General features: G+C 35.4%; 1 long non-coding RNA gene across 1 annotated transcript in view; it reads left to right on the top strand.

Annotated features, from left to right (window-relative positions):
* LOC145518628 (uncharacterized) overlaps positions 1-26,861 on the top strand; it is a 346,657-nt gene that overhangs the window by 196,899 nt on the left and 122,897 nt on the right. Inside the window, exons 4-5 of the long non-coding RNA XR_014063047.1 lie at positions 8,760-8,881; positions 17,507-17,594. This is a non-coding gene — a long non-coding RNA (uncharacterized LOC145518628). The remainder of the gene's footprint in view (positions 1-8,759; positions 8,882-17,506; positions 17,595-26,861) is intronic.

The raw sequence follows: 26,861 nt of genomic DNA, 5'->3' as shown, positions 1-26,861 counted from the left end.
CTGTGATGCAGGAATACAACTGAGATGCTAGAAGATAGATAAATAGATAGATGATTAATTTCTTGAGGCTAATGTTACAAAGTACTACAACCTAGATGACTTAAAATAACAGAGCATTATTTGCTTACAGTTAATGGAGGCTAGATTTCTGAAATCAAAAGTTGTCAGAGTTGGTTCTTTTGAAGTATCTGAGGGAAAATGTGTTCCATGCCACTCTTGTAGCTTCTGGTGGTTTAGCAGTAACCTTTTGTGTTCCTTAGCTTATCGGCTTTTCACTCCAATCTTTCACCTTTACATGGTATTCTCCCCGTATCTCTTCAAGTTGTCTCCCTCTATGATGTCTGTCTGTGTCCATATTTTTCTATTTTTAATAAGGATACAGATCAAATTGGATTAGGGACACCTTAATGACTTCATTTTAACCTACTATCTCCGTATAAACCTCCATTCAAAAAGGTCACTTTATGAGGAACTGAAGATTAGGGCTTCAAAGTAACTTTCTTCAAGGAAAAATTCAACCAATAATAGACGATATATAGATAGGTAGATAATATTAAAAGGGGCATGTAAGCATTTATTTTATATTATATTCTTTTTTATATTTTTTTACAAATGGAAGTGGCATCAACCTCATCAACTTTGTATTTAAGATATTATAATATTAGTCCTCAAAATAAAAGGAGACTAGGACTTTCCTTTATTATATATGCAACGTATTATTTCACATTTGATGAATTAAAGTAACAAATTATAGTGTAGAGGAAAATGGTATAGAAGGAAAATTCTGTAATTCTTTCAACATATTAAAAAATATGATAAACTTAATAGTAACTTGAGTTTATAGTAACTCACATTGAGTGAGTTAAACTTGCGAGAATATATATCATTCCAGTCATGTAAAGAAATGCTGTAAATATTAAAAAAAAAAAAAGGAAATAATCAGTATCCTCAAGAAAAACAATGATATTCAATGAAAATGAAATTAAATGAAAATCTTAGAATGGAATGCCAAGGATTTTGCAGTTCATTACATACATTATCAAAACTTATGGAAAATTTTAAATGGGAAACAATTTTAGAAAATCAAACCTGCATTTAAGATAGATGAATGACTATAGAAAACAGAGAGTTTTCCCTAGAAATAACATAAAGATAAGAACAAGCTAACAGTGTTTTAGGTGATACCTTTTTTTCCAATAAGTGATTACAGTGGAATTGATATTTACAGCCTTTGATAACTGATCACATGTGGGAAATGGAGGAGAAACGGGAAACAAAAATCCTAGACCTCACCCTATCCCAGTCCATAGGGTTGCAAAGAGTCGACAGGACTGAAGCGACTTAGCATGCGTGCACACCCTATCCAAAACTTCACCCTACCCAGGTGGCCCAGTGCTCTCCCATTTTGAAAAATAAGTAAATAAATAAAAATAAAACAAAATTCCGGAATTCAAAAGCATTTAGTTCCCAAAATTCTTCTGAGAGTTTTTATTTTTGTTTTTATTCTCCTCTTTCCCTTCTTTTTTTCCTTCTTTCTTTCCTTTCTTCTTCCTCTCCTTTTCCTTCTTCTCCTCCTAATTCTCCTAACTCTGAAGGAAAGCAACGTTTTAAAAATAAAACTAAAAAAGAAAAAAAAAAACTGGAAGTTGGGGAAAAATGAAAAGACATGGGTAGTTTTAAAATATCCTTTGGTAGTAAGAAAAATGTTTTATGTGGTTCAGAGTGCTTAAGCGTATAAACCAGACACTGAGATCCAGTATGACAAACACTAAAGAAGGAAGACCTACCTATATAAAAACTATATTATATAAAACACCCAAAATGGAAGGTATGAAGAAAACGAAGAAAAAGGCTTTGTGACCAACTGCTCCGTAAATGTGATTTTAAAAGCAAGTGTATTAGAAAAGCATGTGTGTGTGTGTGCTTAGTCGGGTGCAACTCTTTGCAACACCACGAACTGTAGCCAGAGAGGCTCCTCTGTCCATGGGATTTTCCAAACCAGGATACTAAAGTGGGTTGCCATTTCCTCCTCCAGGCGATCTTCCCGACCCAGGGATAGAACTTGTGTCTCTGTCTCCTGCATTTGCAGGCAGATCCTTTACTTTAATGAACCACCTGGGAAACCCAATAGAAAAGCAAGGGAGCTTAGTTTAGGTATGGAGGATAATTTTGAGTTTAACCTATATTACGTTATGATTTTTTTTTTTTCTGAAAGGCTTCTTTTATTGAAAAATATATTTTAAAAATCTGTTTCTAATTTCTTCTCATAACAAAACCAAACCAAACCCTCACATGTTTAGAAACCTCTTCAGGTTGATCAGTTTGCTATTCATTTCCTAGATTGGCATATTCTCACTTAGTAACTAATCCCCATGACCAAAGAGAAAGAAAAGTTAAATTCAAATACATGAGATAAATTTTAAACCCTAACCAAAGTCAACAATGCTTCCTGTTTTTTTTATTTGCTTTTCTGTAAGCAGTATTTCAACATTTTAAATACTTAAAAAATTAAACATTTTAAAACATTTAAAAACATTTTAAACATTTTAAATTAAACATTTTAATCATTATTACAAGCATTAAAAGTTTATAGATTTTTTTCTACACCTAGCTAGTATTGACAATATAAACCTTTTTTAATTATTGTTATAAGGCCACCACACAACTTCCTCTTCATTTTCTTTTTTATATATGTCTTTTTTCCGCACAAATTTTTTTTGTGTTAGAGTCCTTTGTCAAGTATTTTCTGCAAGTGAGTTGCATCTCAATATAGACTTTGAATACTTACATTCTACAAGTTTTTTTCTTTTTTTTTTCCCCACACAGAAAAGGTGTGGAAATATCTTTTAAAAAGTAATACTATCTTAACATGATATATGATTCCTGGGTGGATAATTTTTTCATATATTCTTCTAGCTTCTGGTGTTAGAGATGAGACGTTTAATATGTTTGAATATTTTACTTTCTAAGTGACTTGTCAGCCAGAAAACTTGAAAGATTTTCTTCCCTTTCCTTTAAATTGTTAGAATTCAGACAGTTTACTAGTCTATGTATAGGTGAATAGCTCCTTTTTATTCTCTTTAACTTTGCTATTATCTCATTAAACTTTTATGATTTTTAGATTCAAATATTTCTTCAACCAAGGGTAGCCTTCTCTGTTATTTCTTAAAAACGTGTTTCTCCTCTTCTTCAGAACAGTTATTACATGAATCATAGTTCATGCAGTTTTTTTTCACAGTTACTCTGAACTGGAATAATGTATGAAAAAAAATCGTTTTTATTCTGTGAAACATCAATTATTTACAATAAATTATGCACATAACTGGGCTTTGTTGTGATTTGTAAAATTTTATCCCCATGTATACAGAGAAAAGTTATATATTCTTGATAGCTTGCATCATTTATTATTTACATAGTGGAGGCATTATTCAGTAAACATTAAAATTGATAAATAAAATGCATTTATTATTATAACGGAATATTATGTTAGCATACATTTCTAAGGGGCTTCCCAGGTGGCACTAGTGATAAAGAACCCACCTGCCAATTCAGGAGACTTAAGAGACATGGGTTCAATTGCTGGGTAGGGAATATCCCCTGGAGAAGTAAATGGTGACCCACTCCAGTATTCTTTCCTGGAGAATTCCATGGACTGAGGAGCCTGGCGGGCTACAGTCCATAGGGTCACACAGAGTCAGACACAACTGAAGGGACTTAGCACATATGCTTCTAATTGATGTATCTTTTCCTCTTCATTTATTTCCATGAATGACTATTTGTAACATGAAATATCACATTTTTAAGATTATCAATATATGATCTAACTTTACTGTGAACTAATCAATATATAATTTTTATCATCAGGAATAGGCACTCAAATACAAAAAATAGTCATAAATTCATACTAGTAATTCCATAACACTGATTTATGCAAGTGTGCTCTGCTGCTGCTGCTGCTGCGTTGCTTCAGTCGTGTCCGACTCTGTGCGACCCCACAGACAGCAGCCCACCAGGCTCCCCCATTCCTGGGATTCTCAGGCAAGAACACTGGAGTGGGTTGCCACTTCCTTCTCCAGTGCATGAAAGGGAAAAGTGAAAGTGAAGTCCACTCAGTCGTGTCCAACTCCTAGCGACCCCATGGACTGCAGCCTACCAGGCTCTTCTGTCCATGGGATTTTCAGGCAAGAACACTGGAGTGGGGTGCCATTGCCTTCTCCGAAGTGTGCTCTAGTGTACATTTAAATAGAAAATTAATATAAGTTAATAGGTTAGCACAATGAGATATCACTTCATATCCATCTTAATAGCTATCATCAAAAACAAGTAATAAATGTTGGTGAAGATGCAGATTTAATAATATTTTATTATTTTTGAGTATCAAACCAAAGTATAGCAATGAAATTATTATTTGTCTATGAATATTTCTTCCTTCTTTAAACATAGTTTTTTTCTTTTACATTTATTAGATAACCATGCATTTCTCTTACTCTTTGAAATTTAATAAACAAGCTAAAAATATTCCCTGGATTTCCATATGTTCAATGTGATTAACATATTTGAGTGGAGGTGGGGGCATCTCTAATCACAGTTATTAATCTGGATACACACTTCCAGCTCATTGAAGTGAGGGGAAAAAAACTCTAAAATATCTTACTGACTCTTAAAGTTTCCCACCATAAATCACATATACCTTCCAGTTACATTTCAAAATGCAAATAAATCATATTTACACCTAACTCCAAAGGGGACAGTGAAGTACAATTCTACCACTTTCCAGGGGGAAAGTTGAAAATACACAGGAAATGTGAGTAAGACTCTCAACAATATGTAATATTTTTCTCTGTAGAGTTCCTATTTTTTTCCAATGTAACTGTCCTTTGCTCAATTTTCTTGATATATATTCTGTTACCCAGTTTGTTCTACATTGTGGTCATTTGTGATACACTAGTCTCTGTATTCGGAGAAGGCAATGGCACCCCACTCCAGTACTCTTGCCTGGAAAATCCCATGGACGGGGGAGCCTGGTAGGCTGTAGTCCATTGGGTCGCTAAGAGTTGGACACAACTAAGCAACTTCACTTTCACTTTTCCCTTTCATGCACTGGAGAAGGAAATGTCAGCCCACTCCAGTATTCTTGCCTGGAGAATCCTAGGGATGGCAGAGCCTGGTGAGCTGCCGTCCATGGGGTCGCACAGAGCCGGACACGACTGAAGCGACTTAGCAGCAGTAGCAGTAGCAGTCTCTGTACTAATATCTATATAAGTAATGTCTCTCGGCTCGTGTTACAAACCTTTCCTGGTGCAATGTAATACAAAGGGCCAGGAGAATATAGATTAAAGCGCAAATGTATATACAAACTCTTATTGGGATTAACACCAGGACCATTCCTTGACTGTAACTCAATCAGTAAGCATTTTCATCAAGCTTTGTCTAATTATTTAATCCCCTTGGCTTCAATCTTATCAATAAATGAGGACAATAATTACAACTTACTTAGCACTTAGCTCAATAAATGTAAATTGTCATTGCCACTATTAATACACTAAAACACATATAATGAGCTTTTTGATGATATATTTTCAAAATTTTTAACGAATTGACATAAAATATTACAATATATTATTTGAAAAGTCAACTTTATGTATTATTGATTTCTTTCATTGGAAAAGACCCTGATGCTGGGAAGGATTGGGAGCAGGAGGAGAAGAGGACGACAGAGGAGGAGATGGCTGGATGGCATCACTGACTCGATGGACATGGGTTTGGGTAGACTCCGGGAGTTGGTGGTGGACAGGGAGGCCTGGTGTGCTGCGATTCATGGGGTCGCAAAGAGTCAGACACGACTGAGCGACTGAACTGAACTGAACTGATTGCTATAATTCTGATTACTTATTCTTATAATACTTCTCAAGTGTTAGCATATTGAATAATCAGATGAGAAGAATTTTTCGGTAATTCAAATTCTCTAGTTCTATCCTCTGCAATCATGATTCAGTATACTGAGTGGGGTCCAGATAGTTGGATATTTTGTAATTTCCCTGGAGGAAGTATCTAGAGATATATTAAAAAAAAAAAAAAAAGCTACACTAAAACTGGCCACTAAATGCAGTGGCCATTTTTTGTGTATATAATTTCTATTTCTTCATATTGCATAAACTTATTTGGTTTCCAAAGATTTCCTTGCATTTCAAAAGCATATATGACTCATAATATGTGCTATAAACTTGTTTTGCTATTTATGAAGTAGAAAACATTAGGAAACGCTATAGAGTGCATAAAATCAATAAAAGATTATGAGAATCTTTTGAGCCATAAAATAGTCCAGAGAGCACAGAGCGATATTAATTAACACTAAAAGGAAATAAAAGTTTAGATGAATGTTTTAATTTAATCCAAATGTAAAAACTTGCAAATGTAGAGAAAGATTGGGGGGAAAGCTATAACATGATGAAAGCTACTAGAAGCTACTTAATTTGAACTTGGCTTGTTACATTAGAGGACCTGAATTGATTGTTTCATTTACTTTTATTAAAGATGTTTCAAATTACTTCATTCTTTATCAACAATAGGTTGCAATACAATTTCCTATATACATGAAATTTTATCTCCTATCAGAAGCTTGTTAAAAATGTTACTGACCTGGTTAATGACATACCATTTCTTCTGTAGAGATCCAGTTACTCTTACCTTTCTGGAAAATTTTAAGTTTATAAAACCACTGCTTACAGAAAATAATTTAAATCAATTACATGTCTACACACATATCTTCGGCACTTGTCATCTTCCAACACCTACTGTTGTTAAGATGCAAAATCAAGTTTGGGTGTTCCAATGAAAAAACAAGTAAGAGCCCCAAAATTCACACAGAAAGTAAGTTTCTGCACAAAGCTTTATCATAGGTATATTTGACTCTGAAGTCTATGGTCTAATCTAAACTTAATACCTGGACTTTCCAGGTGGAGTGGTGGTAAAGAATCTGCCTGTCAATGCAGGAAATGCAAGAGACGCAGGTTTGATCTCCAAATTGTGAAGAAGTCTGGAGTAGGAAATGGCAACCCACCCCAGTGTTCTTGCCTGGAAAATTCCATGGACAGAGGAACCTGGCAGGCTATAGTCGATGGGGTCACAAAAGTTGGACATGAATGAGCAATTGAGCACACACTGAAATGATGGCTATCATGTATCGAAGACTTGTACGTATTATTTTAAAAGATTCATGATGGAGGGATAAAGAAGCAGACACTAAATCTTAGAAATGCTCACTATCTACCTCTGGAGAGCCCCACCGCTGTGCCCTATCCAACTGCTCTCAACTATTCCATTCTCCCACCAGGTGGTATCACGTTCTTTCTTAGATCCATTTTTCGTATCATATCTCCCAGAACTAGCACAGCTTATCATTGAGTGCCAGCATGTAAATTATCTACCTATTCTAACCCGTATCAGAAGCCAGAGGAGGAAATAAGTACAATTAAAAGAAGGCAGTTCGGTTCAGTTGCTCAGTCATGTTCAACTCTCTGCGATCCCATGGACTGCAGCACTCCAGGCTTCTCTGTCCATGCAGTTCTCCAAGCAAGAGTACTGAAATGGGTTGCCATTTCCTTCTCCAGGGGATCTTCTTAACACAGGAATTGAACCAGGATCTCCTTCAATGCAGGCAGATTCTTACTGACTGAGCTACTATCTATTAATTATTGTCAAACAACAACAAATTAATGGCATAGTGCTTTGCTGTCTCTTACATTACTGGTTACAGTAAAATCTAGTATCATTCTTTTTACTAACACAGTGACTATTAATTAAAATCACACATGCATTTATACCAGCTATCTATTACCATAATAATGTTGTATAACACACCATCCCAAATTCCATGACTTAAACACAAGTAGTTTTGAACTCTCAAAGAACTGTTAATCACTGATTTAAGCAGGTTAGTTCTGGTTTTGTCTGGCCTCCATTGCACTGCTGCTATCTGGAATGTGTTGGCGGGGTTACCTCTCTGTTTCAGGTGTCTCCCTTGTTACTACTAAAGGCTAGTGTGGTGAGGGCAGAGGTACCAATGCAAGCAAGCCCAGTCTTGAAAGTGTCTTTCAGGCCTACATTTACATCTTACTCTCAAACATTGCACTGATCCACAAACCTGTTACATGTCTGAACTCAGAATCAAGGGGGAAGGAAATAATCGCCATTCGTTTATCAACATTAACTTGAAAGCCACCTGTCAAAAAGTATGGATGCCAGAGAATGTGAAGTATTCAAGTCATTAAAGCTATTAATCTAGGCTTCCCTGATGGCTCAGTAGGTAAAGAATCTGCCTGTGATGCAGCAGACCTGGGTTCAATCCTTGGGTTGGGAAGATCCCCTGGAGAAGGGAATGGCAATCCACTCCAGTATTCTTGCCTGGAAAATCCCATGGGTAGACAAGCCCGGTGGGCTAAGGTCCATGGGGTTGCAAAGAGTTGAACATGACTGAGTGCCTAAAACACACAAAGAAATTAATCTACTACATCCCTTGATGCAGCCATTCATATATGTGAATTTTTCCTATAGATGTACTTGGGCCTGTGGGAGATGATCTAGGTATAATAAAACTTAGCAAAATATTATTTAAAGCAGAAAACTTAGATATGTACTTGTACATGTGGGAAATAATCTAGGTATAACAATATTTAGTGAAATATTGTTAAAGTAGAAAACTAAGGTATATCTGGGCTTCCTTGGTGGTTCAGTAGGTAAAGAATCTGCTTGCAATGCAGGAAACCCAGGTTAGATCCCTGGGTTGGGAAGATCCCCTGGGGAAGAGAATGGCAAACCTCGCCGGTATTCTTGCCTGGAGAATTTCATGGACAGAGGAGTCTACAGTGATATGCATTTAAATGTAAGTACATTTGAATAAATGTATGTATGTATGTAAATACATACAATATATCTACAGTCTTTGGAGTTCCAAAGAGTCAGACACGACTGAGTGACTAATATATACAAGGTATGTCTAGCATGAAAAATATCATGCATCAGTAAGAGGCATGTTAAATAGCTACAAACATTCTAAAGAAATATCTGTAGCTACTGAAAATTATTTACATAAAAAAATGCTTTTAAGTAAAAAAGCAATATACAAAAGAGTATTATATGATACTATATTTTAAGTCAGTAAAATATGTTTAGAAATGTCTGAAAGAACAGTAATTAAGTGCTAACTATGTATGGATGGTGGACATTGTAGAGGAACAGGAGAGCTTAGCAACTGAAGGTTTTGTAACCTTACTATGCACAAGGTACCTTTTTGCCCTTTCAAAATTCTGTGCCATAGGCATATATTACCTATTTTATTTATTACCCATTTGTTTACGTAATAAGTTAATGACTATTTTTTGTATTTTACGTTAATTAATAAAAGGGCAACTGTGTAATAACTAATTCCAAGTAGGAATTAGTTATTATGTACACATGTGTACATATTACCATATTGCCAATGTTTTCAGTCTTCAAATTATTTCAGTCTGAATTAAGATAAACTGTACTATGTAGAATAGAAAGATTGCCCAAAATATGTAAATTTCATGTAATTTATATGAACTGCAACAGTTTGGTGTGTCTAACACTTTACTTAATGAATATGTCTTGTGAACTTTCTCAATTGATTATTTAGATAATTTTTCCTACATTTAGTTTTGCTAGTAAGATGACAACTCTCCTTAAAGAAAGGGACAGTATGTTTTCTTCTGTCCTTTGTATTGTTGCTGAGAGTGAGAAGCAATAGTAGTTTATGTATTTTTAGTCCTTCTTTGTATTCTACACCACAAGTTGTTGATTTTGAATTATTCTGACTTTTTGCAGTTTGATATTAGTAAATACATACAGTATTTCTTAACCTTTCCTTGACAAACACAACTTTTTTTTCTGGTTAAAACAGAAATGGTAAAAGGATAGATTATATAGTTTTTTATTTCTGATTTGTTCGATCACTTTATATAAATTATTTTATATTTTAATATACAAACAATAAAATTTGACATGTGAGTCACATTAGAAAAATTTTTGGCTAGACTCTTGCTCTTTTTAAGACAGATGGCAATATTTTAACAATATAAATTTAAATTGTAGTGTATGTGCCTTGGGGTATTCATATGCATACTTTCAGGGGCATCTACTTATTTTTCATAAATATGTGAATATTTTGTTTCATCTTTGGGGACAAAATCAGTGTATTACATTCACATAATAAAATAATAATCCAAAGGGAACAAATATCTATTGAACTTGGTTCCATAATTTGTAATGAATATAATTTGCTAACATAAATGACTTTCAGGATCTGACTTTTCAAAGTGAATAGCAGGAATTATTATAACTGGAATTAAAATTTAAAGATGTTTTCAACTGGCTTTAAAATGGAAAATAGGTAATAATAAATTTAGGAAAAAGACATATAAAGGACTGAAATGAAAAAAAAATAAAAACTTTAAATAAGTAAAAGCAAACATGGGATTGGAAAAGTTATATTGACTTCCAAACAAGGCATTGCATTTTTTTATTTATCATTTTTTTCCCTTAGAGTTGAACTTCAAATTTATTTTAGTGAAAGCTGCAACTGAAATTGACCTTTTCAACATTACTTAATTTATATGGAAAGGGAGTTTACAAGCAGACAAAATCAAAGATTCCATGAGAAGCTAATGATAGACTACTTTCTTTGCATCTCTATGTGTTCCTATAAATCAATTACATTATAGAATTTCTGAGTTCAACAAAAATTGACCTTTAGTGACCTTTATCTAGTGTCATGTACACAATGTCCTCACATTCCTACCCAGATGATAATAGATATTATCAGATCTTAATGAAAATCAAATTTCTCTATATTCAGTAATTAGCTAGTAAAACCAATTAGTTGAGGATTTACAAAACTAGTGTTAAAGGTGATTAAGCCAAGTTAATGATTACAAAAATAATTATACTTCCACAGTGAACTTCAGAATTATAATTGGACTGTCTATCCCTGTTAATTAGATAATTAGCACACCAAGATTTTGGGAAAACTTTGAGCAGTTGGAAAGTGCATTCACTTGAAATCTCACATTTAGATGTGCTCTTTAGGGTAATTTGATATCACAAATCTTCCAAAGTTAAGAGAAGACAGTGTAATTTTCATTTTTCACAATAATTAGCAGTTATCCAGTTAATGTTATTGCTATTAGTTTATTTCCCTTCCACACCAAATTTGATCAAAAAAGCAATAAACTTCAACCAAAAGTCCAAACTAACATTAGGTGAATCTATTGGTCACGTACCCCTAGCAATAGAGTAAATTATAAAACATTACATTTTAGTCACTTACTTAAGTGACCCAAATGCAAAACAGAACATTTATACTCAGCAATTTAATTACAATATCTATGAAAAATGATCTTTATCTTGATAATGTTGACTTTTAATAGCTTTTTATTTCACAAGCATTTATTTAAGATTATTTTAAAATAAGAAAACAATTTTCATATGACCACTTTAAAATGCTGAAAAATATACATCTCATCAACTCAGTATTCTTTCTACCAATCTAGGGCCAGAGTGTGAAGAAATAGCACACTAGAGGGCTTGGCATGGTCAGCTTGACTCACAATCTTTTGGTGAGTGACGTATACATGTACACACCCATGTACAAATAAAGAAAAATAAAACCTCTACTTTAATAAGGCATCTTTTTGAACTATGATCACTTATTCACAAATTATTTCACTCAATTAATTGGTCATCTTAAAGAATAAAAATCTATAATGTATTTTATATTGATACTAATTTATTATAATACTAACACTCTGCCCCAACACACATACAAACCTCAATAAATGTGTTAAAATAAAGCTCTCTGTGTAGAAGAAAATAAGAATTGTTGCAGTTAGAATCCCACAGAGTTTGATATTTAAAAGTTATTCACAGTTCATATTTTAAGTAGGGACTAATATTTTTGATAAATACCCATTTAAAGACATTCATATCCAGTGGTTGGTAATATATGACAGAAAACATACTTAAAATTAAGCATTATAGTATCTAGTTATTGCTTTACTCATAGCTCAGCTGGTGAAGAATCCACCTGCAATGCTGGAGACACCTGTTCTATTCCTGGGTTGGGAAGATCCCCTGGAAAAGGGATAGGCTACCCACTCCAGTATTCTTGGGCTTCCCTGTGGTTCAGATGGTAAAGAATCTACCTGCAATGCAAGATATTTATCTGTATTTGATCCCTGGGCTGGGAAGATCTCCCGGAGAAGGGAACAGCTACCCACTCCAATGTTCCTGCCTGAAGAATTCCATGGACAGAGTAGCCTGGCAGGCTATAGTCCATGGGGTCACAAAGAGTTGGACACTACTGGGTGACTTTCAGTTCACTTTCATCTATTTATTGAAACCTCTTTGATAGAGTTTTTATTAATTAGTTATTCAGGTCTTCTTTGAGGAGGAAGAGCACATGAACTATTGTTGATGAATTTTTACCAACAGAAATCCAAATGTTGCCAAGCCATCAAGATTCTTGGAATAAAGAGGATTAAAGTCCACTTACAGCCAGAGGCACCATTAACATATGGTCATTCTGGGTTCTTCCAGGAAAACAGCCACTGCAAGCATGAGGGGAATACAGGGTAAAGGTTAGGAATGAGGGTATCCATAGATGGGGAGGAGCTGGGAGAATGAGGCAGCAAGTAGATTAGAGCGTCTGAGCACTGAGGCAGAAAGAAGAAATGAACTTGGGCAAAGTATACCAAGACTTTTTAAAGAAATTTATGGAGAAGTCTGGAAAGTCTCTCCAAGAAGAAACAGAGTGCAAAGTGGTAAAAAGTGAGCCAGATGCCATTGCCTTTTAACACAACAGTCTCCAGAAACAAATCTTTTCTTCTTTTCTTCCATCTTCCAAATTTCCCTCTCACTGCAAATTCTAACCCTGGACCATAGAGGAAAATTCTAATGCCGACCATATTAGAAAGTGATGTTTGGAAATATAGTTCCTGTTTTCGAAAAATATGAGGTGATAAATAGTTAACTATAGACAATTCAGCACGATGTTGTTGTTGTTCAGTCTGTAAGTGGTGAACAACTCTTTGCACCCCATGGAATGTAGCATGCACAATTGCACAACTGTGCACAACTACTGCACAATTGCACTATTTTCACATACTAGCAAAGTGATTCTCAAAATTCCCCAACTGAAGCTTCAACACAACTCAAATGGAGAATTTCCAGATGTTCAAGCTGAATTTAGAAAAGGCAGAGGACCAGAGATTAAATTGCCAACATCCATTGGATCATAGGAAAAGCTAGAGAATCAGAAAAACATCTACTTCTGCTTCATTGACTACACCAAAGCCTTTGGCTGTGTGGATCACAACAAACTATGAAAAATTCTTAAAGAGATGGGAATACCAGACCACCTTACATGCCTCCTGAGAAACCTGTATGCAGGTCAAGAAGCAACAGTTAGAACCAGACATGGAACAACAGACTGGTTCCAAATTGGGAAAGGAGTACGTCAAGGCTGTATATTGTCACCTTGCTTATTTAATTTGTATGCGGAGCACATCATGTGAAATCCCAGACTTTATGAAGCACAAGCTGGAATCAAGATTGCCAGGAGAAATATCAGTAACTTCACACACATAGATAACATCTCCCTTACAGCAGAAAGTGAAGAGGAACTAAAGAGTCTCTTGATGAAGGTGAAAGAGGAGAGTGAAAAAACTGGCTTAAAACTCAACATTCAAAAAACAAAGATCATGGCATCCAGTCCCATCACTTCATAGCAAATAGATGGGGAAACAATGTAAACAGTGACAGTCTTTATTTTCTTGGGCTCCAAAATCACTGCAGATGATGACTGCAGCCATGAAATTAAAAGATGCTTGCTCCCTGGATGAAAAGCTATGACCAACCTAGACAGCATATTAAAAAGCAGAGACATTACTTTGCCAACAAAGGTCCATATAGTCAAAAATACGGTTTTTCCAGGAGTCATGTATGGATGCAAGAGTTGGACTATAAAGAAAGCTGAGTGCAGAAGAAGTGATGCTTTTGAACTGTGGTGTTGGAGAAGACTGTGGAGAAACTGTGGTGTTTGAGAGTCCCTTGGACTGCAAGATCAAACCAGTCAATGCTAAAGAAAATCAATCCTGAATATTCACTGGAAGGACTGATGGTGAAGCTGAAGCTCCAATACCTTGGCCACCTAATGGGAAGAACTGACTCAATGGAAAAGACCCGGATGGTGGGTCTTTGACCCTGATTGAATGCAGGAGAAGGGGATGACAGAGGATGAGATGGTTGGATGGCATCACTGATCAACGGGCGTGAGTTTGAGCAAGCTCCAGGAGATGGTGAAGGACAGGGAAGCCTGGCATGCTGCAGTCCATGGGGTCGCAAAGAATCAGACATGACTGAGCAACTGAGCTACAAATAATCACAGAACTATTCATGGAATTCATTGATTACAAATTGGAACAAAGTCGTTTTAAATGCCACATGACAGTATACCTATGACACTGTTTTTAAAAATGTGCATGGCTTTCTACTAGCAGAACTTTTCATGCAAGTATATGAAATTGGAGACTTTCGATGCAAACAAAACAGAGTATTATTATTCAGAAAATATTTAAGGAATAAGTATGAGCTAGGAAATGTTAATACATTGCTTATGATAAACAAAACTGACAAAAATTTTCACCCCAAGAAGCTTACTTTTTAGTGGGAATAAAATTTCAGCGAAGATCCCTGAAACTTAAGAGAAGCAAAAAATCCCAGTGTTCTGTGGCATCTCCGTAAACTAACATTGATGTTTCTGGGATTCCCTCACACATATTCTTTATGCTGAACCCACAGGACACTGCTGAAATAAGGAGAATAGTATTGATTTTTAATTTCCTCCAGGAACTGTCCAAAACTGGTTTTTAAAATTGTATTTGATTATGAACATCCCAAACACAGAAAATAATAGCAAAATTCGCTTGTTAAAAGAAATCTTAACATTTTTCAACAGTTGCTTCAATTTTTTTTCAAGAAATAAAGTATTAAGATATACTTAATCTTCCATTACTCTTTCTTGATACCATCATTTTGTTCCTTGATAGATCAAACACTCTGTGGTATCTGGGTAATACCTCTTTCATGAGCTAATGTATATAATAATAATAATAGTATATATATGTATATGTATATATATACATACACACATATACACACACACATATGTGTTCCTGGACAAGGGAATGGCAACCCACTCCAGTATTCTTGCCTGGTGAATTCCATGGACAAAAGAGCCTGGCAGGCTACATTCATAGGGTTCCAAAGAGTCAGACACAACTGTGCAACTAACACTTTCACTTTCATATATATGTATGAAGACTCCCAAAGTTGTTCACCTAGGGTACACACACTCAAACACTCTTAAATGTATATAAGATATATCTATGCTGATACATGCAACTATTGTTCATTTATTTAATTCCTTTGTATGAATATAACAAAATATATACCTAATATCTTATTTTATGAGGATTTAGGTTATTTCTAGATTTTCTCTATTACAATTAATTCTAGGATGCATATTCTTATATTGAACATCTTGAGTGAATGTGTTAAATATTTCTACAAGGTATTTCTCCAGGAATAGAATCACTCTCTTTTATGGAATTTACATATTTAATTCAATATAGTTTATCAAAATTTCCACCAATTTTCAACAACTTATATTTCAACCAAAAGTACAAATGTATTCATTTTTCCCATATTCTTACTAGGATATAGTTAAACTCTTTAAACTCTCAAAAATATGCTACATCTATGAAAATGAAATATTTTAGTGTAAAATGTCATTGACTTGATTACCAGTGAGATTGAGCATCTTTTAATAATTTTATTGGAAACTTTTTTCTTCAATTCTGAATAGTCTGTCATATCCATCATCTAGTGCTCTATTACATTGCATTTCTGTCCTGATTGATTAATTAGAGTTCTTTATTTATTCCAGAAAAAGATTACCACTTTCACTTTACCACAGAGTAATCAGTCTTTAGGAACATCACATTGAATATATGGATAGAGATGAATTTCTTAACTACAACTTCTGAGAATTTTTGGTGGGGTTCACTTTCTTAATCAATTGGATCTATTGTTTCTAATCCTGCCATATATGAGAATCATATGGGGAGCTTTTAGAAATAACATGTCCTCTTCTGAGACTTTGGTTCAATTGATCTGCAGCAAGGCAGGGGTATTAACACTGCTTAGATGTTTTCAAGATAATTTCAATGTGAAGTCTTCGTTGATCATCTCTATATTCACTGTAGACAGATCCTTCACTTATTATGCTGAAGAAAAATCATTGCAGAAAAAATCAACTGTGTACAATGATTTCAGCCCCAAGCTAAGTTATTAGCCAAGATATTCTAAGTCCCAATTTTCACCTATTCCACCACCACCTTCCCCCAGAATCTATGATCTCTCCTGGCTCTTCAGAATCCTGGCTTCCCAGTCAGCTCTTGCCCATGACACTTTTTAATTTTTCTTTGAGAAACTATTCTTAATGAGAAACTAAGCTCATATACTTGTTCAACTTTTCCATTATACCCTTTTATCATATAGAGCTTTATGTTCCATATACACAACGCAATTTTAAATCCGGCGTACTCTTTTGTATCAAGTGGGCTCTGACACCATGTCACTCTCTTTACTAGTCCCAGCACTGAAATGACCACCTGCTCCATCTTTTACCCTCCTAATGATCAGAATCAGAATACACCAAAATTCGATACTTCCATATTCATCACTGCAATTGATGAAATGGAAACACCTGGTATTGTTCCATCTTATAAGATGACATTATGATTCTATAATATTAAAAAAAAAAACTACCAATAATAAGCCCTTCTTGTGGTTGAATGAGTATAGTATCAAGCAAATAAGGACTATCGTGTCAGTCTCCAGTTCAAACTCAGTGCTGCCTGATATTTTCAAATTCATGTGGTTGTGGATATTATAATTACATGGAAACATCAGAACAAAAAAATAATTATAGTTATAATTAAAGAATCATGACCAGTGTAATAACTCTGACTTTCTTCCTTTATTACTAACACAAACAAGATACATTTATCATTTTTTCAGAAGACATACTAGTATTGGCTCTATGTGTCACTTTGCTCCCAAATTTCTTTTCTAGCTAACTCTTCTAGCCCTGCTTCAGTTCCACCATGCTGTTTGTCTAATATACTTCCTGCATTACTTTTCCATACCTTTAGTCTTGCTTATTGTTATGTACTGATTGTTTATGCCCCCCAAAGACTCATATGTTGAAATCCTAACCCCAATCTAATGTCTCTGGAGGTGGGAACTTTGGAAAGTAATTAGGTAATTAGAGTGGAACCCTCGTGAATGGGATGAATGAGATGAATGGGATTAGTGTCCTTATTAAAGGGACCCCAGAGACCTCTTTCTTCATCTTCCCACCACGTAGGAGTCAGGGATCTGCAACCAGAAAGAAGACCCTCACCAGGACCTGGCCATGCTGGCACCCTGATTTCGTACTTCAAGTCTTCAGGACTGTGAGTAATACATTTTCTTATTTAATTTTAAAGTTCAGTCCATACCAAATACACCAATTTCCTCTTGAACACTTGACAAATGTAATGAATGAAATCATGTTAATTATCTGCACTTCTGTATCACTTTGTTCTACTGTAACACTGCTTACATAGAATGCTGTACACTGTAGCTAGTGCTGAGAGGTCATTACCTCCATATGATTCTAGTGTGAATAACACCAGAAACTGTAATTCATCACTGGGCCCCCAGAGCATAATATGTAATGCACCAATGATAAAAAATTGTGCAGTAAATATGTGCTTAATCAAATAGGATTGAATATAAACCCACCAAACAAATAGGACAAAAGAAAAAATATTGGATAAAGCAATATACTAATTCAACACTTATTTGTGGATGCTAGTTTCAAATCTTATTTGACTTAAAAGTAAAATATTCATTATTATCAGTAATTATATTTACTAAAAATTCTGTTACCCGGTGGTTCAGACGGTAAAGATTCTGCCTGCAGTGCAGAAGACCTGGGTGCAATACCTTGATTGGGAAGATTCCCTGGAGAAGGGAATGGCTACCCACTCCAGAATTCTGACCTGGAGAATTCCGTGGACAGAGGAGCCTGGAGGGCTATAGTCCAAAAGATCACAAAGAGTCAGACATTACTGAGCAGCTAGCATAGTATATAAAAAAAAAAAAAACAACTGTTATATGAATTTATATAATAAAAGCAATTGTTTTATACAGATTGACTCATGATAACTACACAAATAAATATATTTTGAAATATGAAGTTATATATTAAACCGTTTCCATGTACAATTTATCTTGAGGGCTCTTTCTGTGCTGTATAATAATGAAGTGTATTTGGAAAATTAATTAAATTAAATTGGTTATAATTAAAATTGTGATAAGTGGCTATAACAAATATAAAAATGAAACCAAATCACTAAAAGTGGCATAATATTAATTCAGAGTAATGAATAAGTTACAGTTATTTAAAAATGCAGTGACTGCTTTATTATTTAGCTTATTATTTAATGAAATCCACCATGAACAAATACATTTTCTCTTTAGATAAAAAGCACACACTTATGAATTAATCAAAGAAGAAGTATTTATCTGGAACCTTCATTGAATCAAGCAGACATTCTTGAAGTTAACAAATAGTTTTAAAGTTCTGCATGATTTCTCCCCTTCAGCAGTTCACCTATCATTTAGAGAGTGTGATAATGTAAATCCTGCATCCTTTCTGGCAGTCTGAGATTAGTCTTTTGACCATTTTTGGCACTAGTGGTAAAGAATGCAGGACACACAAAAGATGCAGGCTGGATCCTTGGGTTGGGAAGATCCCCTGGAGAAGGACATGACAACCCACCTCAGTATTCTTGCCTGGAGAACCCCATGGACAGAGGAGCCTGGCAGGCTATGGTCCATAGGGTCACAAGAAGTCAGATATGACTAAAGGGACTTAGCACATCCTCCTCATTTCTGCCTTTTTCCCCACAGTAAAAGCCTATACATCATTTGGCCGGTAGCCTTGCTACCAAAATCATTTCCCACAAACCAGCAGCCTTGACATCATGTGAAGAGTCTATAGGAAATAGAAAATCTTGAAGCTGCTCCAGACTCCCAGAACCAGTATGTCCACTTAAGCAGGCTTCCCAGGTGACTGCAAGCTGCTTAAAATGTGAGAATCACTGGTTCCACATATGCATGTTCCCTGCCTTGTATTTAACTTCTAACCCAGATGTCTAGCCCAGATATCCAAATCTCCTACTCATGAAGACGTTCACTGACTAAAAGCACTGTTTCTCTGTTAGAATATTTTTTTTTTCTGTTGATTACAGACTAAATGCTTTTCTCCATCTCTTTATCTCTTTGCCGTAATGTCAGTTGTCCTTTGAGAACAATACTTCCCTTTTGCTTCTCCAATTAGCTGCTGTGTTTTTTTCTTCCTCCCACTAACATGGACTTTGTGCTCAGTAATGGAGAGCATGACTTAGTGTCTTCTACTTTGTTGCCATCTCCAAACTACTGCCATTCTGTTCTCTCATCAACATATTTGATCTTCTTGGGAGCACACAACATAAAACAAAATCAGACCCGTGGCGATTTTATCCTACATTGGAAGCTTAGCTCATACATTCAATTGCCTGCAAAGTCAATTGCTTACTATAGTGGAGATATCAGAATAGCTTAAAGGCATCTGTCAAGTTGTATTCTACTTAAAACTTTTTACAGCTTCAATTTTCAATGTTTGCTACTTCTAAGGTCCAGTGGTAATGGCATCCATTCTAAACCTTGATCTGGTGGCTGATGCTGGAGCAATAGCAGTAGTCCTAGCAACTATCCTTCAAAGAAGACAAATTGTGGCCTAACGAAGCTTTTAAATCAGCCTAAAGGACTTGCCTCACAATAGCTTACTAATCAGTAACTGGGATCCCAGTCTTCTTACCGGATAACTGTTCTTTTTATTTTGAGTAATAGTAACATCCTGAACAACTCTCAAATGTCTTAAAGTCCACTCAACTTGAGCACAGGGAAAAACCACCCAAGCAAGGTGTATCAACATACCTCTCTTCTGTAGACTGGGCTGCATCTTACTGGGGATTTGCCCCTCCACTAATAATTATTGTATTCTTTTATAATCATGTTTTATAGAATGCAGAATACTGTATGATTAAGAATACTGAAGAAGATTGAGTAGAAGTGAGTTGAGGAATGTGGGTACAGGTTTAAAAATGCCTTCAATCTTCTATTTTAAGTGATACTTAATCACATAAGTGATACTTAAGTGATACTTAAGTGATACTTAAGTGATACTTAATCACATAAATAGAATTGCAGCATTCATTATTAATATAGGCCCTAACATTCCCTCCTTGTCTTGGAGATTATAATATTCATCACAGATACAAATTATTTTAGTTTTTGTACTTTTAGAAATGTCTAAATTAATAATGAATAATCCACCAATGAATAATGTCCAATCTTTTCAACAATCATTAGGTAATACTAAAGAGTTTTTAACATGTTTCTAAAAATTGAAGTATAGAGTATTAGTTTATCTACAATATTATTTTACAGATGTATAGTTCAGTGATTCACAGTTTTTAAAAATCATACTCCATTTATAGTCATCAAATATTGGCTATATCCTCTGTGTTATAAAGTATATCCTTATAATTTATCTTATATGTAATAGTATGTGCTTCTTAATCTTCTATCTCCATATTGTCCCTCCCCCCTTCACTCTCCACAATGGTAACCACTTTTTTGTTTTCTATGAATCTGCTTCTTTTTTGTTATACTCACTAGTTTGTTGTATTTTTAGATTTCACATGTAAGTGATATCATACAGTATTTGTCTTTATGACTTATTTCATTTAACATAGTATCCCCAAGTGCATCCATGTTGTTACAAATGGCTACATTTCATCCTTTATTATGCCTGAGTAGTATTTTAGTGTGTGTGTGTGTGTGTGTGTGTGTGTGTGTGTGTGTTTGTGTGTCTTCTTTATCCATTCTTCTGCTGATGGACACTTAAGTTGCTTCTGTGTCTTGGCAATTGTAAATAATGCTGCTATTGCCATTGGGATACATGTATCTTTTTGAATTAGTGGTTTGCTTTTTCGGATATGTACGAAGGAATGAAATTGCTGAGTCATCGGTAGTTTTATTATTAGTTTTTTGAGAAAACTCCACACTGTTTTCCACTGAGCCTATGCCAAGTTACATTCTCACCAACAGTGTGCAAGAGTTCCCTTTTCTATACATCCTCACCAACACTTATTACTTGTGTTCTTTTCGATAATAGCTATTCTGATGGATGTGAAGTGACATCTCATTGTGCTTTTGATTGTCAGTTCCCTGATTATTAGTAGTGCTGAACATCTTTTCATGTGACTGTTGGTCATCTGCATTTCCTCTTTGGAAGAATATCTGTTCAGATCTTCCGCTCATTTTTAATTTTTTTTTAAGCTGTGCTGAGTTGTGTGAATTGTTTATATGTTTTTGATGCTAACCCTTTATCTGTCACATAAATTGTCAAATGTTTTGCCCCACTTAGTAGGTTGTCCTTTCGTTTTGCTGTTGGTTTTGTTTACTGTTTAAAAGCTTTTAAGTTTAATTAGGTCCCATTTGTTTATTATGGACAAAGATTAAGTAATACTGAAATTTAATAGTTACTAGCAATCTCCCTTCAAAAATGCTGGAAGAGACCAGGCTAGTTCATATTCTTACTCTATGCAATCAACTGACAAAGAACTTTAACAAAAGTGGCCCCAAGTGAAGCCCTGTGTGAGACATATATTTCCCAGTTTACCATTGTGTGCTATTCAGCTTTTCTTATTATGGTTAATTTTAGTGTTATATATCATCCATTTCATAAAGGGCTGTCCTAGTTGCTGCTAGTTTATGGAATCTTGTGTTTATATACCTAAGTAACAAATACATAAAATTGATTAACATGACCATTCTTTCTACCTCTAATTTTAGAAAGTATTGTTTTTAACTCTCTTATGGTTCTGCCAAAGGCTTGGCACATTGGTACGCCCATCTACTTGGACACTCTGAGAAATATATTCCCAACTCCAAATTGACCTTATGCTGGAATTATTCGTGCTCTGTGTTCCACTATGTTAATCTGCACTGCTTGTGTACGAATATAATCATATAAATAGGAGTCTTTGGATACAGGATCTGTTTACTTTATGCAAAGAGGAAGTTGGGGCTAGGTGTATTGTCAGATCTTTAAACATAGTTCTCATATATAGGTTTCCCTGGTTGCTCAGACGGTAAAGCGTCTGCCTGCAATTGCGGGAGACCCGGGTTCAATCCCTGGGTTGGGAAGATCCCCTGGAGAAGGCAATGGCAACCCACTCCAGTACTCTTGCCTGGAAAATCCCATGGATGGAGGAGCCTGGTAGGCTACGGTCCATGTAGTCGCAAAGGGTTGGACATGACTGACCGACTTCACTTTCACTTTTCACTTTCTCATATATTGGATCCTAATGAATTTGTCACTGGTTGCATGTTATGGATTTATTTGTGTTTATAACTCATACTTGCTCCATATACACGACAAAAAGAAATCTAGAGTATTCATTTCAATATCCAGTTAACCTGATTAATAGTATATCATTGATTTAAGACATCAGGTTGACAACTAGTAGAATTTAATCAATGGTCCAGTTTGGATTCCTTCCATATAAATTATAGCACAGAGACAGAGTGTTAATATGAGTTTGATTTAAGACAAAAAAGGGGGATTGCTATCACTATGATACCAATAAAACTTGGGCTTGTACATCAGGTGCATTGGTAATGAAAATGATGCATTTGCTAAATTCAGCATTGTGTAGAGCCTGCCTGAGTCTGGGGTTATGGCTTTTTCAAGTTATAATAATGCCTAATATAGGTTTGTAATATTATGAATACCTGACCTATATGCGAGTGGTTCACAGTGAGTTGATATGTCCTATATGGTTGCTTTATTGATCTACCTAGAATGTTAAAAGCAGGGATTATGGCACAGAACAACCTTAATTTTCCCCTTGAAGTCCTTTGGTGCTTTAACTGAATTTGACTGTTGTATGATAATAAAAGATCAAGAGGATTATTTGTCACCTTAGGACTCATTGTGGAACTATTTCTTTGAGGGAATTTGAATTAAAAATTGCATGTGACAATTTTGAACTCAATTATCATTACACACTGAAAAAGGTAAAAATTAGATTTTTTCCCTGCATATATAACTTGCTTGATATTGCCTTTAAGTATTGATGAGAAATTAAAAATTATTTCTGATGTTCTTAAACAGGCTGGATTTTTTTCACTAATTGCAATCCCTGGTAGTACAGGTGTTGGATCTCAAATCTGCAACAGACCTATGGTTCATATTCTTCTGAATGATTGTACTACCATCAGTAAACACAGAATGTCTAAATTCCCAAGAAATCCATCACCAAATATAAATTTCAGAGTGCAGAAAACTTAAATACATCTTTCCTTTTCAGGGGTCTTCCCTGGTGGCTCAGCAGTAAAGACTCTGCCTGCAATGCAGGAGACTTGGATTGGATCCCACTGTTGGGAAGAACCCGTGCAGAAGGAAGTGGCAACCCACCCTAGTATTCTTGCCTGGGAAATCCCGTGGACAGAGGAGCCTTGCAGGCTACTCTCTTGTTGTGGTGTGTGAGCTTCTTACTGCGGTGGCTTCTCATATTATGGAGCACAGGCTCTAGGGTGCATGGGCTTCAATAGGCATGGCTCCTGGGATCTAGAGCAGGGGCTCAATAATTGTGTCACATGGGCTCAGTTATTCTGCTGCATGTGGAATCATCCCGGACCAGGGATTGAACCAGTGTCTCCTGCATTGGCAGGCAGATTCTTTACCACAAGCCACCAGGGAAACTCCACATGTGCATCTTTTTAATTTAGTATTATTCCCTTGATACTTTATTAATATCAGTTTGATTTACTAGCTGGAAATGTGGAGTTGCTACCTATAATTGATTTTCTATTTGTCTACCTAACTTTTATACCAAGTTTTATAAGGCTGTAAATCAAATGAAAAAGGTGGTTTAAAACTCAGCATTCTAGAAATGAAGATTATGGCATCCAGTCCCATCACTTCATTGTAAATCAAAGGGGAAACAATGGAAATAGTGGAAGACTTTATTTTCTTGGGCTCCAAAATCACTGCAGACGGTGACTGCAGGCATGAAATTAAAAGATGCTTGCTCCTTGGAAGAAAAGCTATGACCAACCTAGACAGCATATTAAAAAGCAGAGACATTGCTTTGCCAACAAAGGTCCATCCTGTCAAAGCTATGGTTTTTCCAGTAGTCATGTATGGATGTGAGTGTTGGACTATAAAGAAAACTGAGTGCTTAAGAACTGATGTTTTTGAACTGTGATGTTGGAGAAGACTCTAGAGAGTCCCTTGGACTGCAAGGAGACCCAACCAGTCCATCCTAAAGGAGATCAATCCAGAATATTCATTAGAAGGCCTGATGCTGAAGCTCCAACACCTTGGCCACTTGATGCAAAGAACTGACTCATTAGAAAAGACCCTGATGCTGGGAAAGGTTGAAGGCAGGAGTAGAAGAGGATGACAGAGGATGAGATGGTTGGATGGCATCATCCACTCAATGGACATGGGTTTGAGCAAGCTCTGGGAGCTGGTGATGAACAGGAAGCCTGATGTGCTGCAGTCTATAGGGTTGCAAAGAGTTGGACACAACTGAACAACTGAACTGAGCTGAAAATATATATTCTCTAGAGCAGAATCCAATTACTGGGAACTAAATGTTGTCTTTCTTTTTTCTTTAATGAAAAACAAACAAAAACATTTTACTAATATTGACCACAAGTCCTGTGGGCCATTCAGGATATTTTCCTCCTCCCAGGTAATTATAAATCTTAACATGAGCACATGATGGACAAAAGCCCCTTCCTTGGGTGTAAGTTATATTCTATTTAATGATTTGGAGACTACCCCTTCATTTCCTGTTTTTCCTAACTTTCTCAAACTTCACATATTAAAAAAAAAAAGATTGAGATATTAGTAGCACAATATTATATTAGTTTCAGGTATACAACTTAATTAGATATTTGCATATATTGTGAAATGATCACAAGAATAAGTCTGGTTAACATGCATTGCCACACATAGTAACAATTTTTGTCTTGTGCTGAGAGATTTGAAGGTGTATTCTCTTAGCAACCTTCAAACATGCGCTACAGCATTATTAACTAGAGACACTATGCTGTTTAAATATCACATCTTTGATAGAGAGCCAAGGCTTTTACAATGTACTTAGCTCCAGAGTAAATTTGAATCAGTTTTGTCAAATTTCAGGTGACCATGAGCTGATCGTTTACACATGAATTTTGTCCCTTGCCACTGTCTTTCAGGATGGCTCAACATTTTATTTCTCAGGGTCAGGGTCATAGGTATCTACTCACAGTCCTGATAATTGTGAGATAGATTAAAAACCTTTGTATTAGCCTTGGTCAGCAGATCATAGAGGTTATTTCATTAAAATGTTGGTAAGGTCTGTGAAATGTAGAATGTTGCTGCATGTTCTGTAGTCATAACAGTACCCCATTCTGCTATTTATTTTTCATGAGTGTTGGTGAAAGATGGAGGCATTGCCGAGGAATGTATCCAGCTTGTGAGGCTCAGAGTTTTGCTTGTAATCAGGTGTTCTGCTTCTGATATTACAAGGATGTGACCAGATAAAATGGAGTAATACTCACTCCACACATTGGAACTGATAAGATGTAAGCCCCCCGCCCCATTATTCTCCTGTATTCTCATGGTCATCACTTATACCCATGCTTATTTCACTACCGATTGGCATATCATGCAATAACAAATGCATAAAGTTTTCTTTTACATTTAATTGTTTTTTGTCCTTAATGAAATTTTAGTGGAAAATAATATAAACACTATTAAGCAACGCTGTTCTTTGAGATTCTTTTTGAATTTGTTGTCATCATAAAAGAGCATTTTTTAGTTCACAGAGTTTCATAACAGAGTCTACTGGCAAAGGACACTGACAGGACTGTGATAAATTAGATGTCACTTGTTTACTTTCTTTGAACATTTTTATACCTGTGAAGAAGTGACCGGGAAAAGAATTCATTTAGTAGTAAATTTTTGAGAACATTTCATCAAGGAATAGAAATAAACTCTATTATAATGTGGATATATAAGAAAATTTTCTTCTCTTGGCATCCCAGATGGTGCATTGTTAAAAAATAAAATTAAACAAAGCTATATGCATGCTAAGTCACGTTAGTCAAGTCTGACTCTTTGCGACCCTATGGACTGTAGCCCACCAGGCTCCTCTGTCCACGGGATTATCCAGGCAAGAATATTGGAGTGGTTTGCCATTTCCTAGTAAACCCTAAAATAAAACTTAACTGAAATATCCTCACTTTTATTGCTCTGATGGCCAATTGATGTATTTCTATTTCCTATTTCTCCTCTTACATATTCAGCACTGAAATCAAGTTAGTTACCTCTCTCATGAAGAGAATATTGGCTGAATCATCACTATTTAGTCTAACAAATGACTTTAACTTTTTTTGAGGGAGTAAAATAACTGACAGAAACCAGTATAAATTCTTAGTGTGAGGTAAGTGTCAGGGTGGGTGATTGATCAATATTTCAAAAAAAAATACCCCTAAGGCTGCAAATGATTCGCTAGATGCTTGAAGTACTTTTTATGGTGTTTGTATGTGAAGGAGAATATTGGATT

Source organism: Giraffa tippelskirchi, chromosome 8 (assembly GCF_054371585.1).
Source record: "Giraffa tippelskirchi isolate mGirTip1 chromosome 8, T2T-mGirTip1v1.2.pri, whole genome shotgun sequence".
Taxonomy (NCBI): domain Eukaryota; kingdom Metazoa; phylum Chordata; class Mammalia; order Artiodactyla; family Giraffidae; genus Giraffa; species Giraffa tippelskirchi.
The sequence above is the reverse complement of the archived record's forward strand: the minus strand, read 5'-3'. Positions and strand labels throughout refer to the sequence as shown.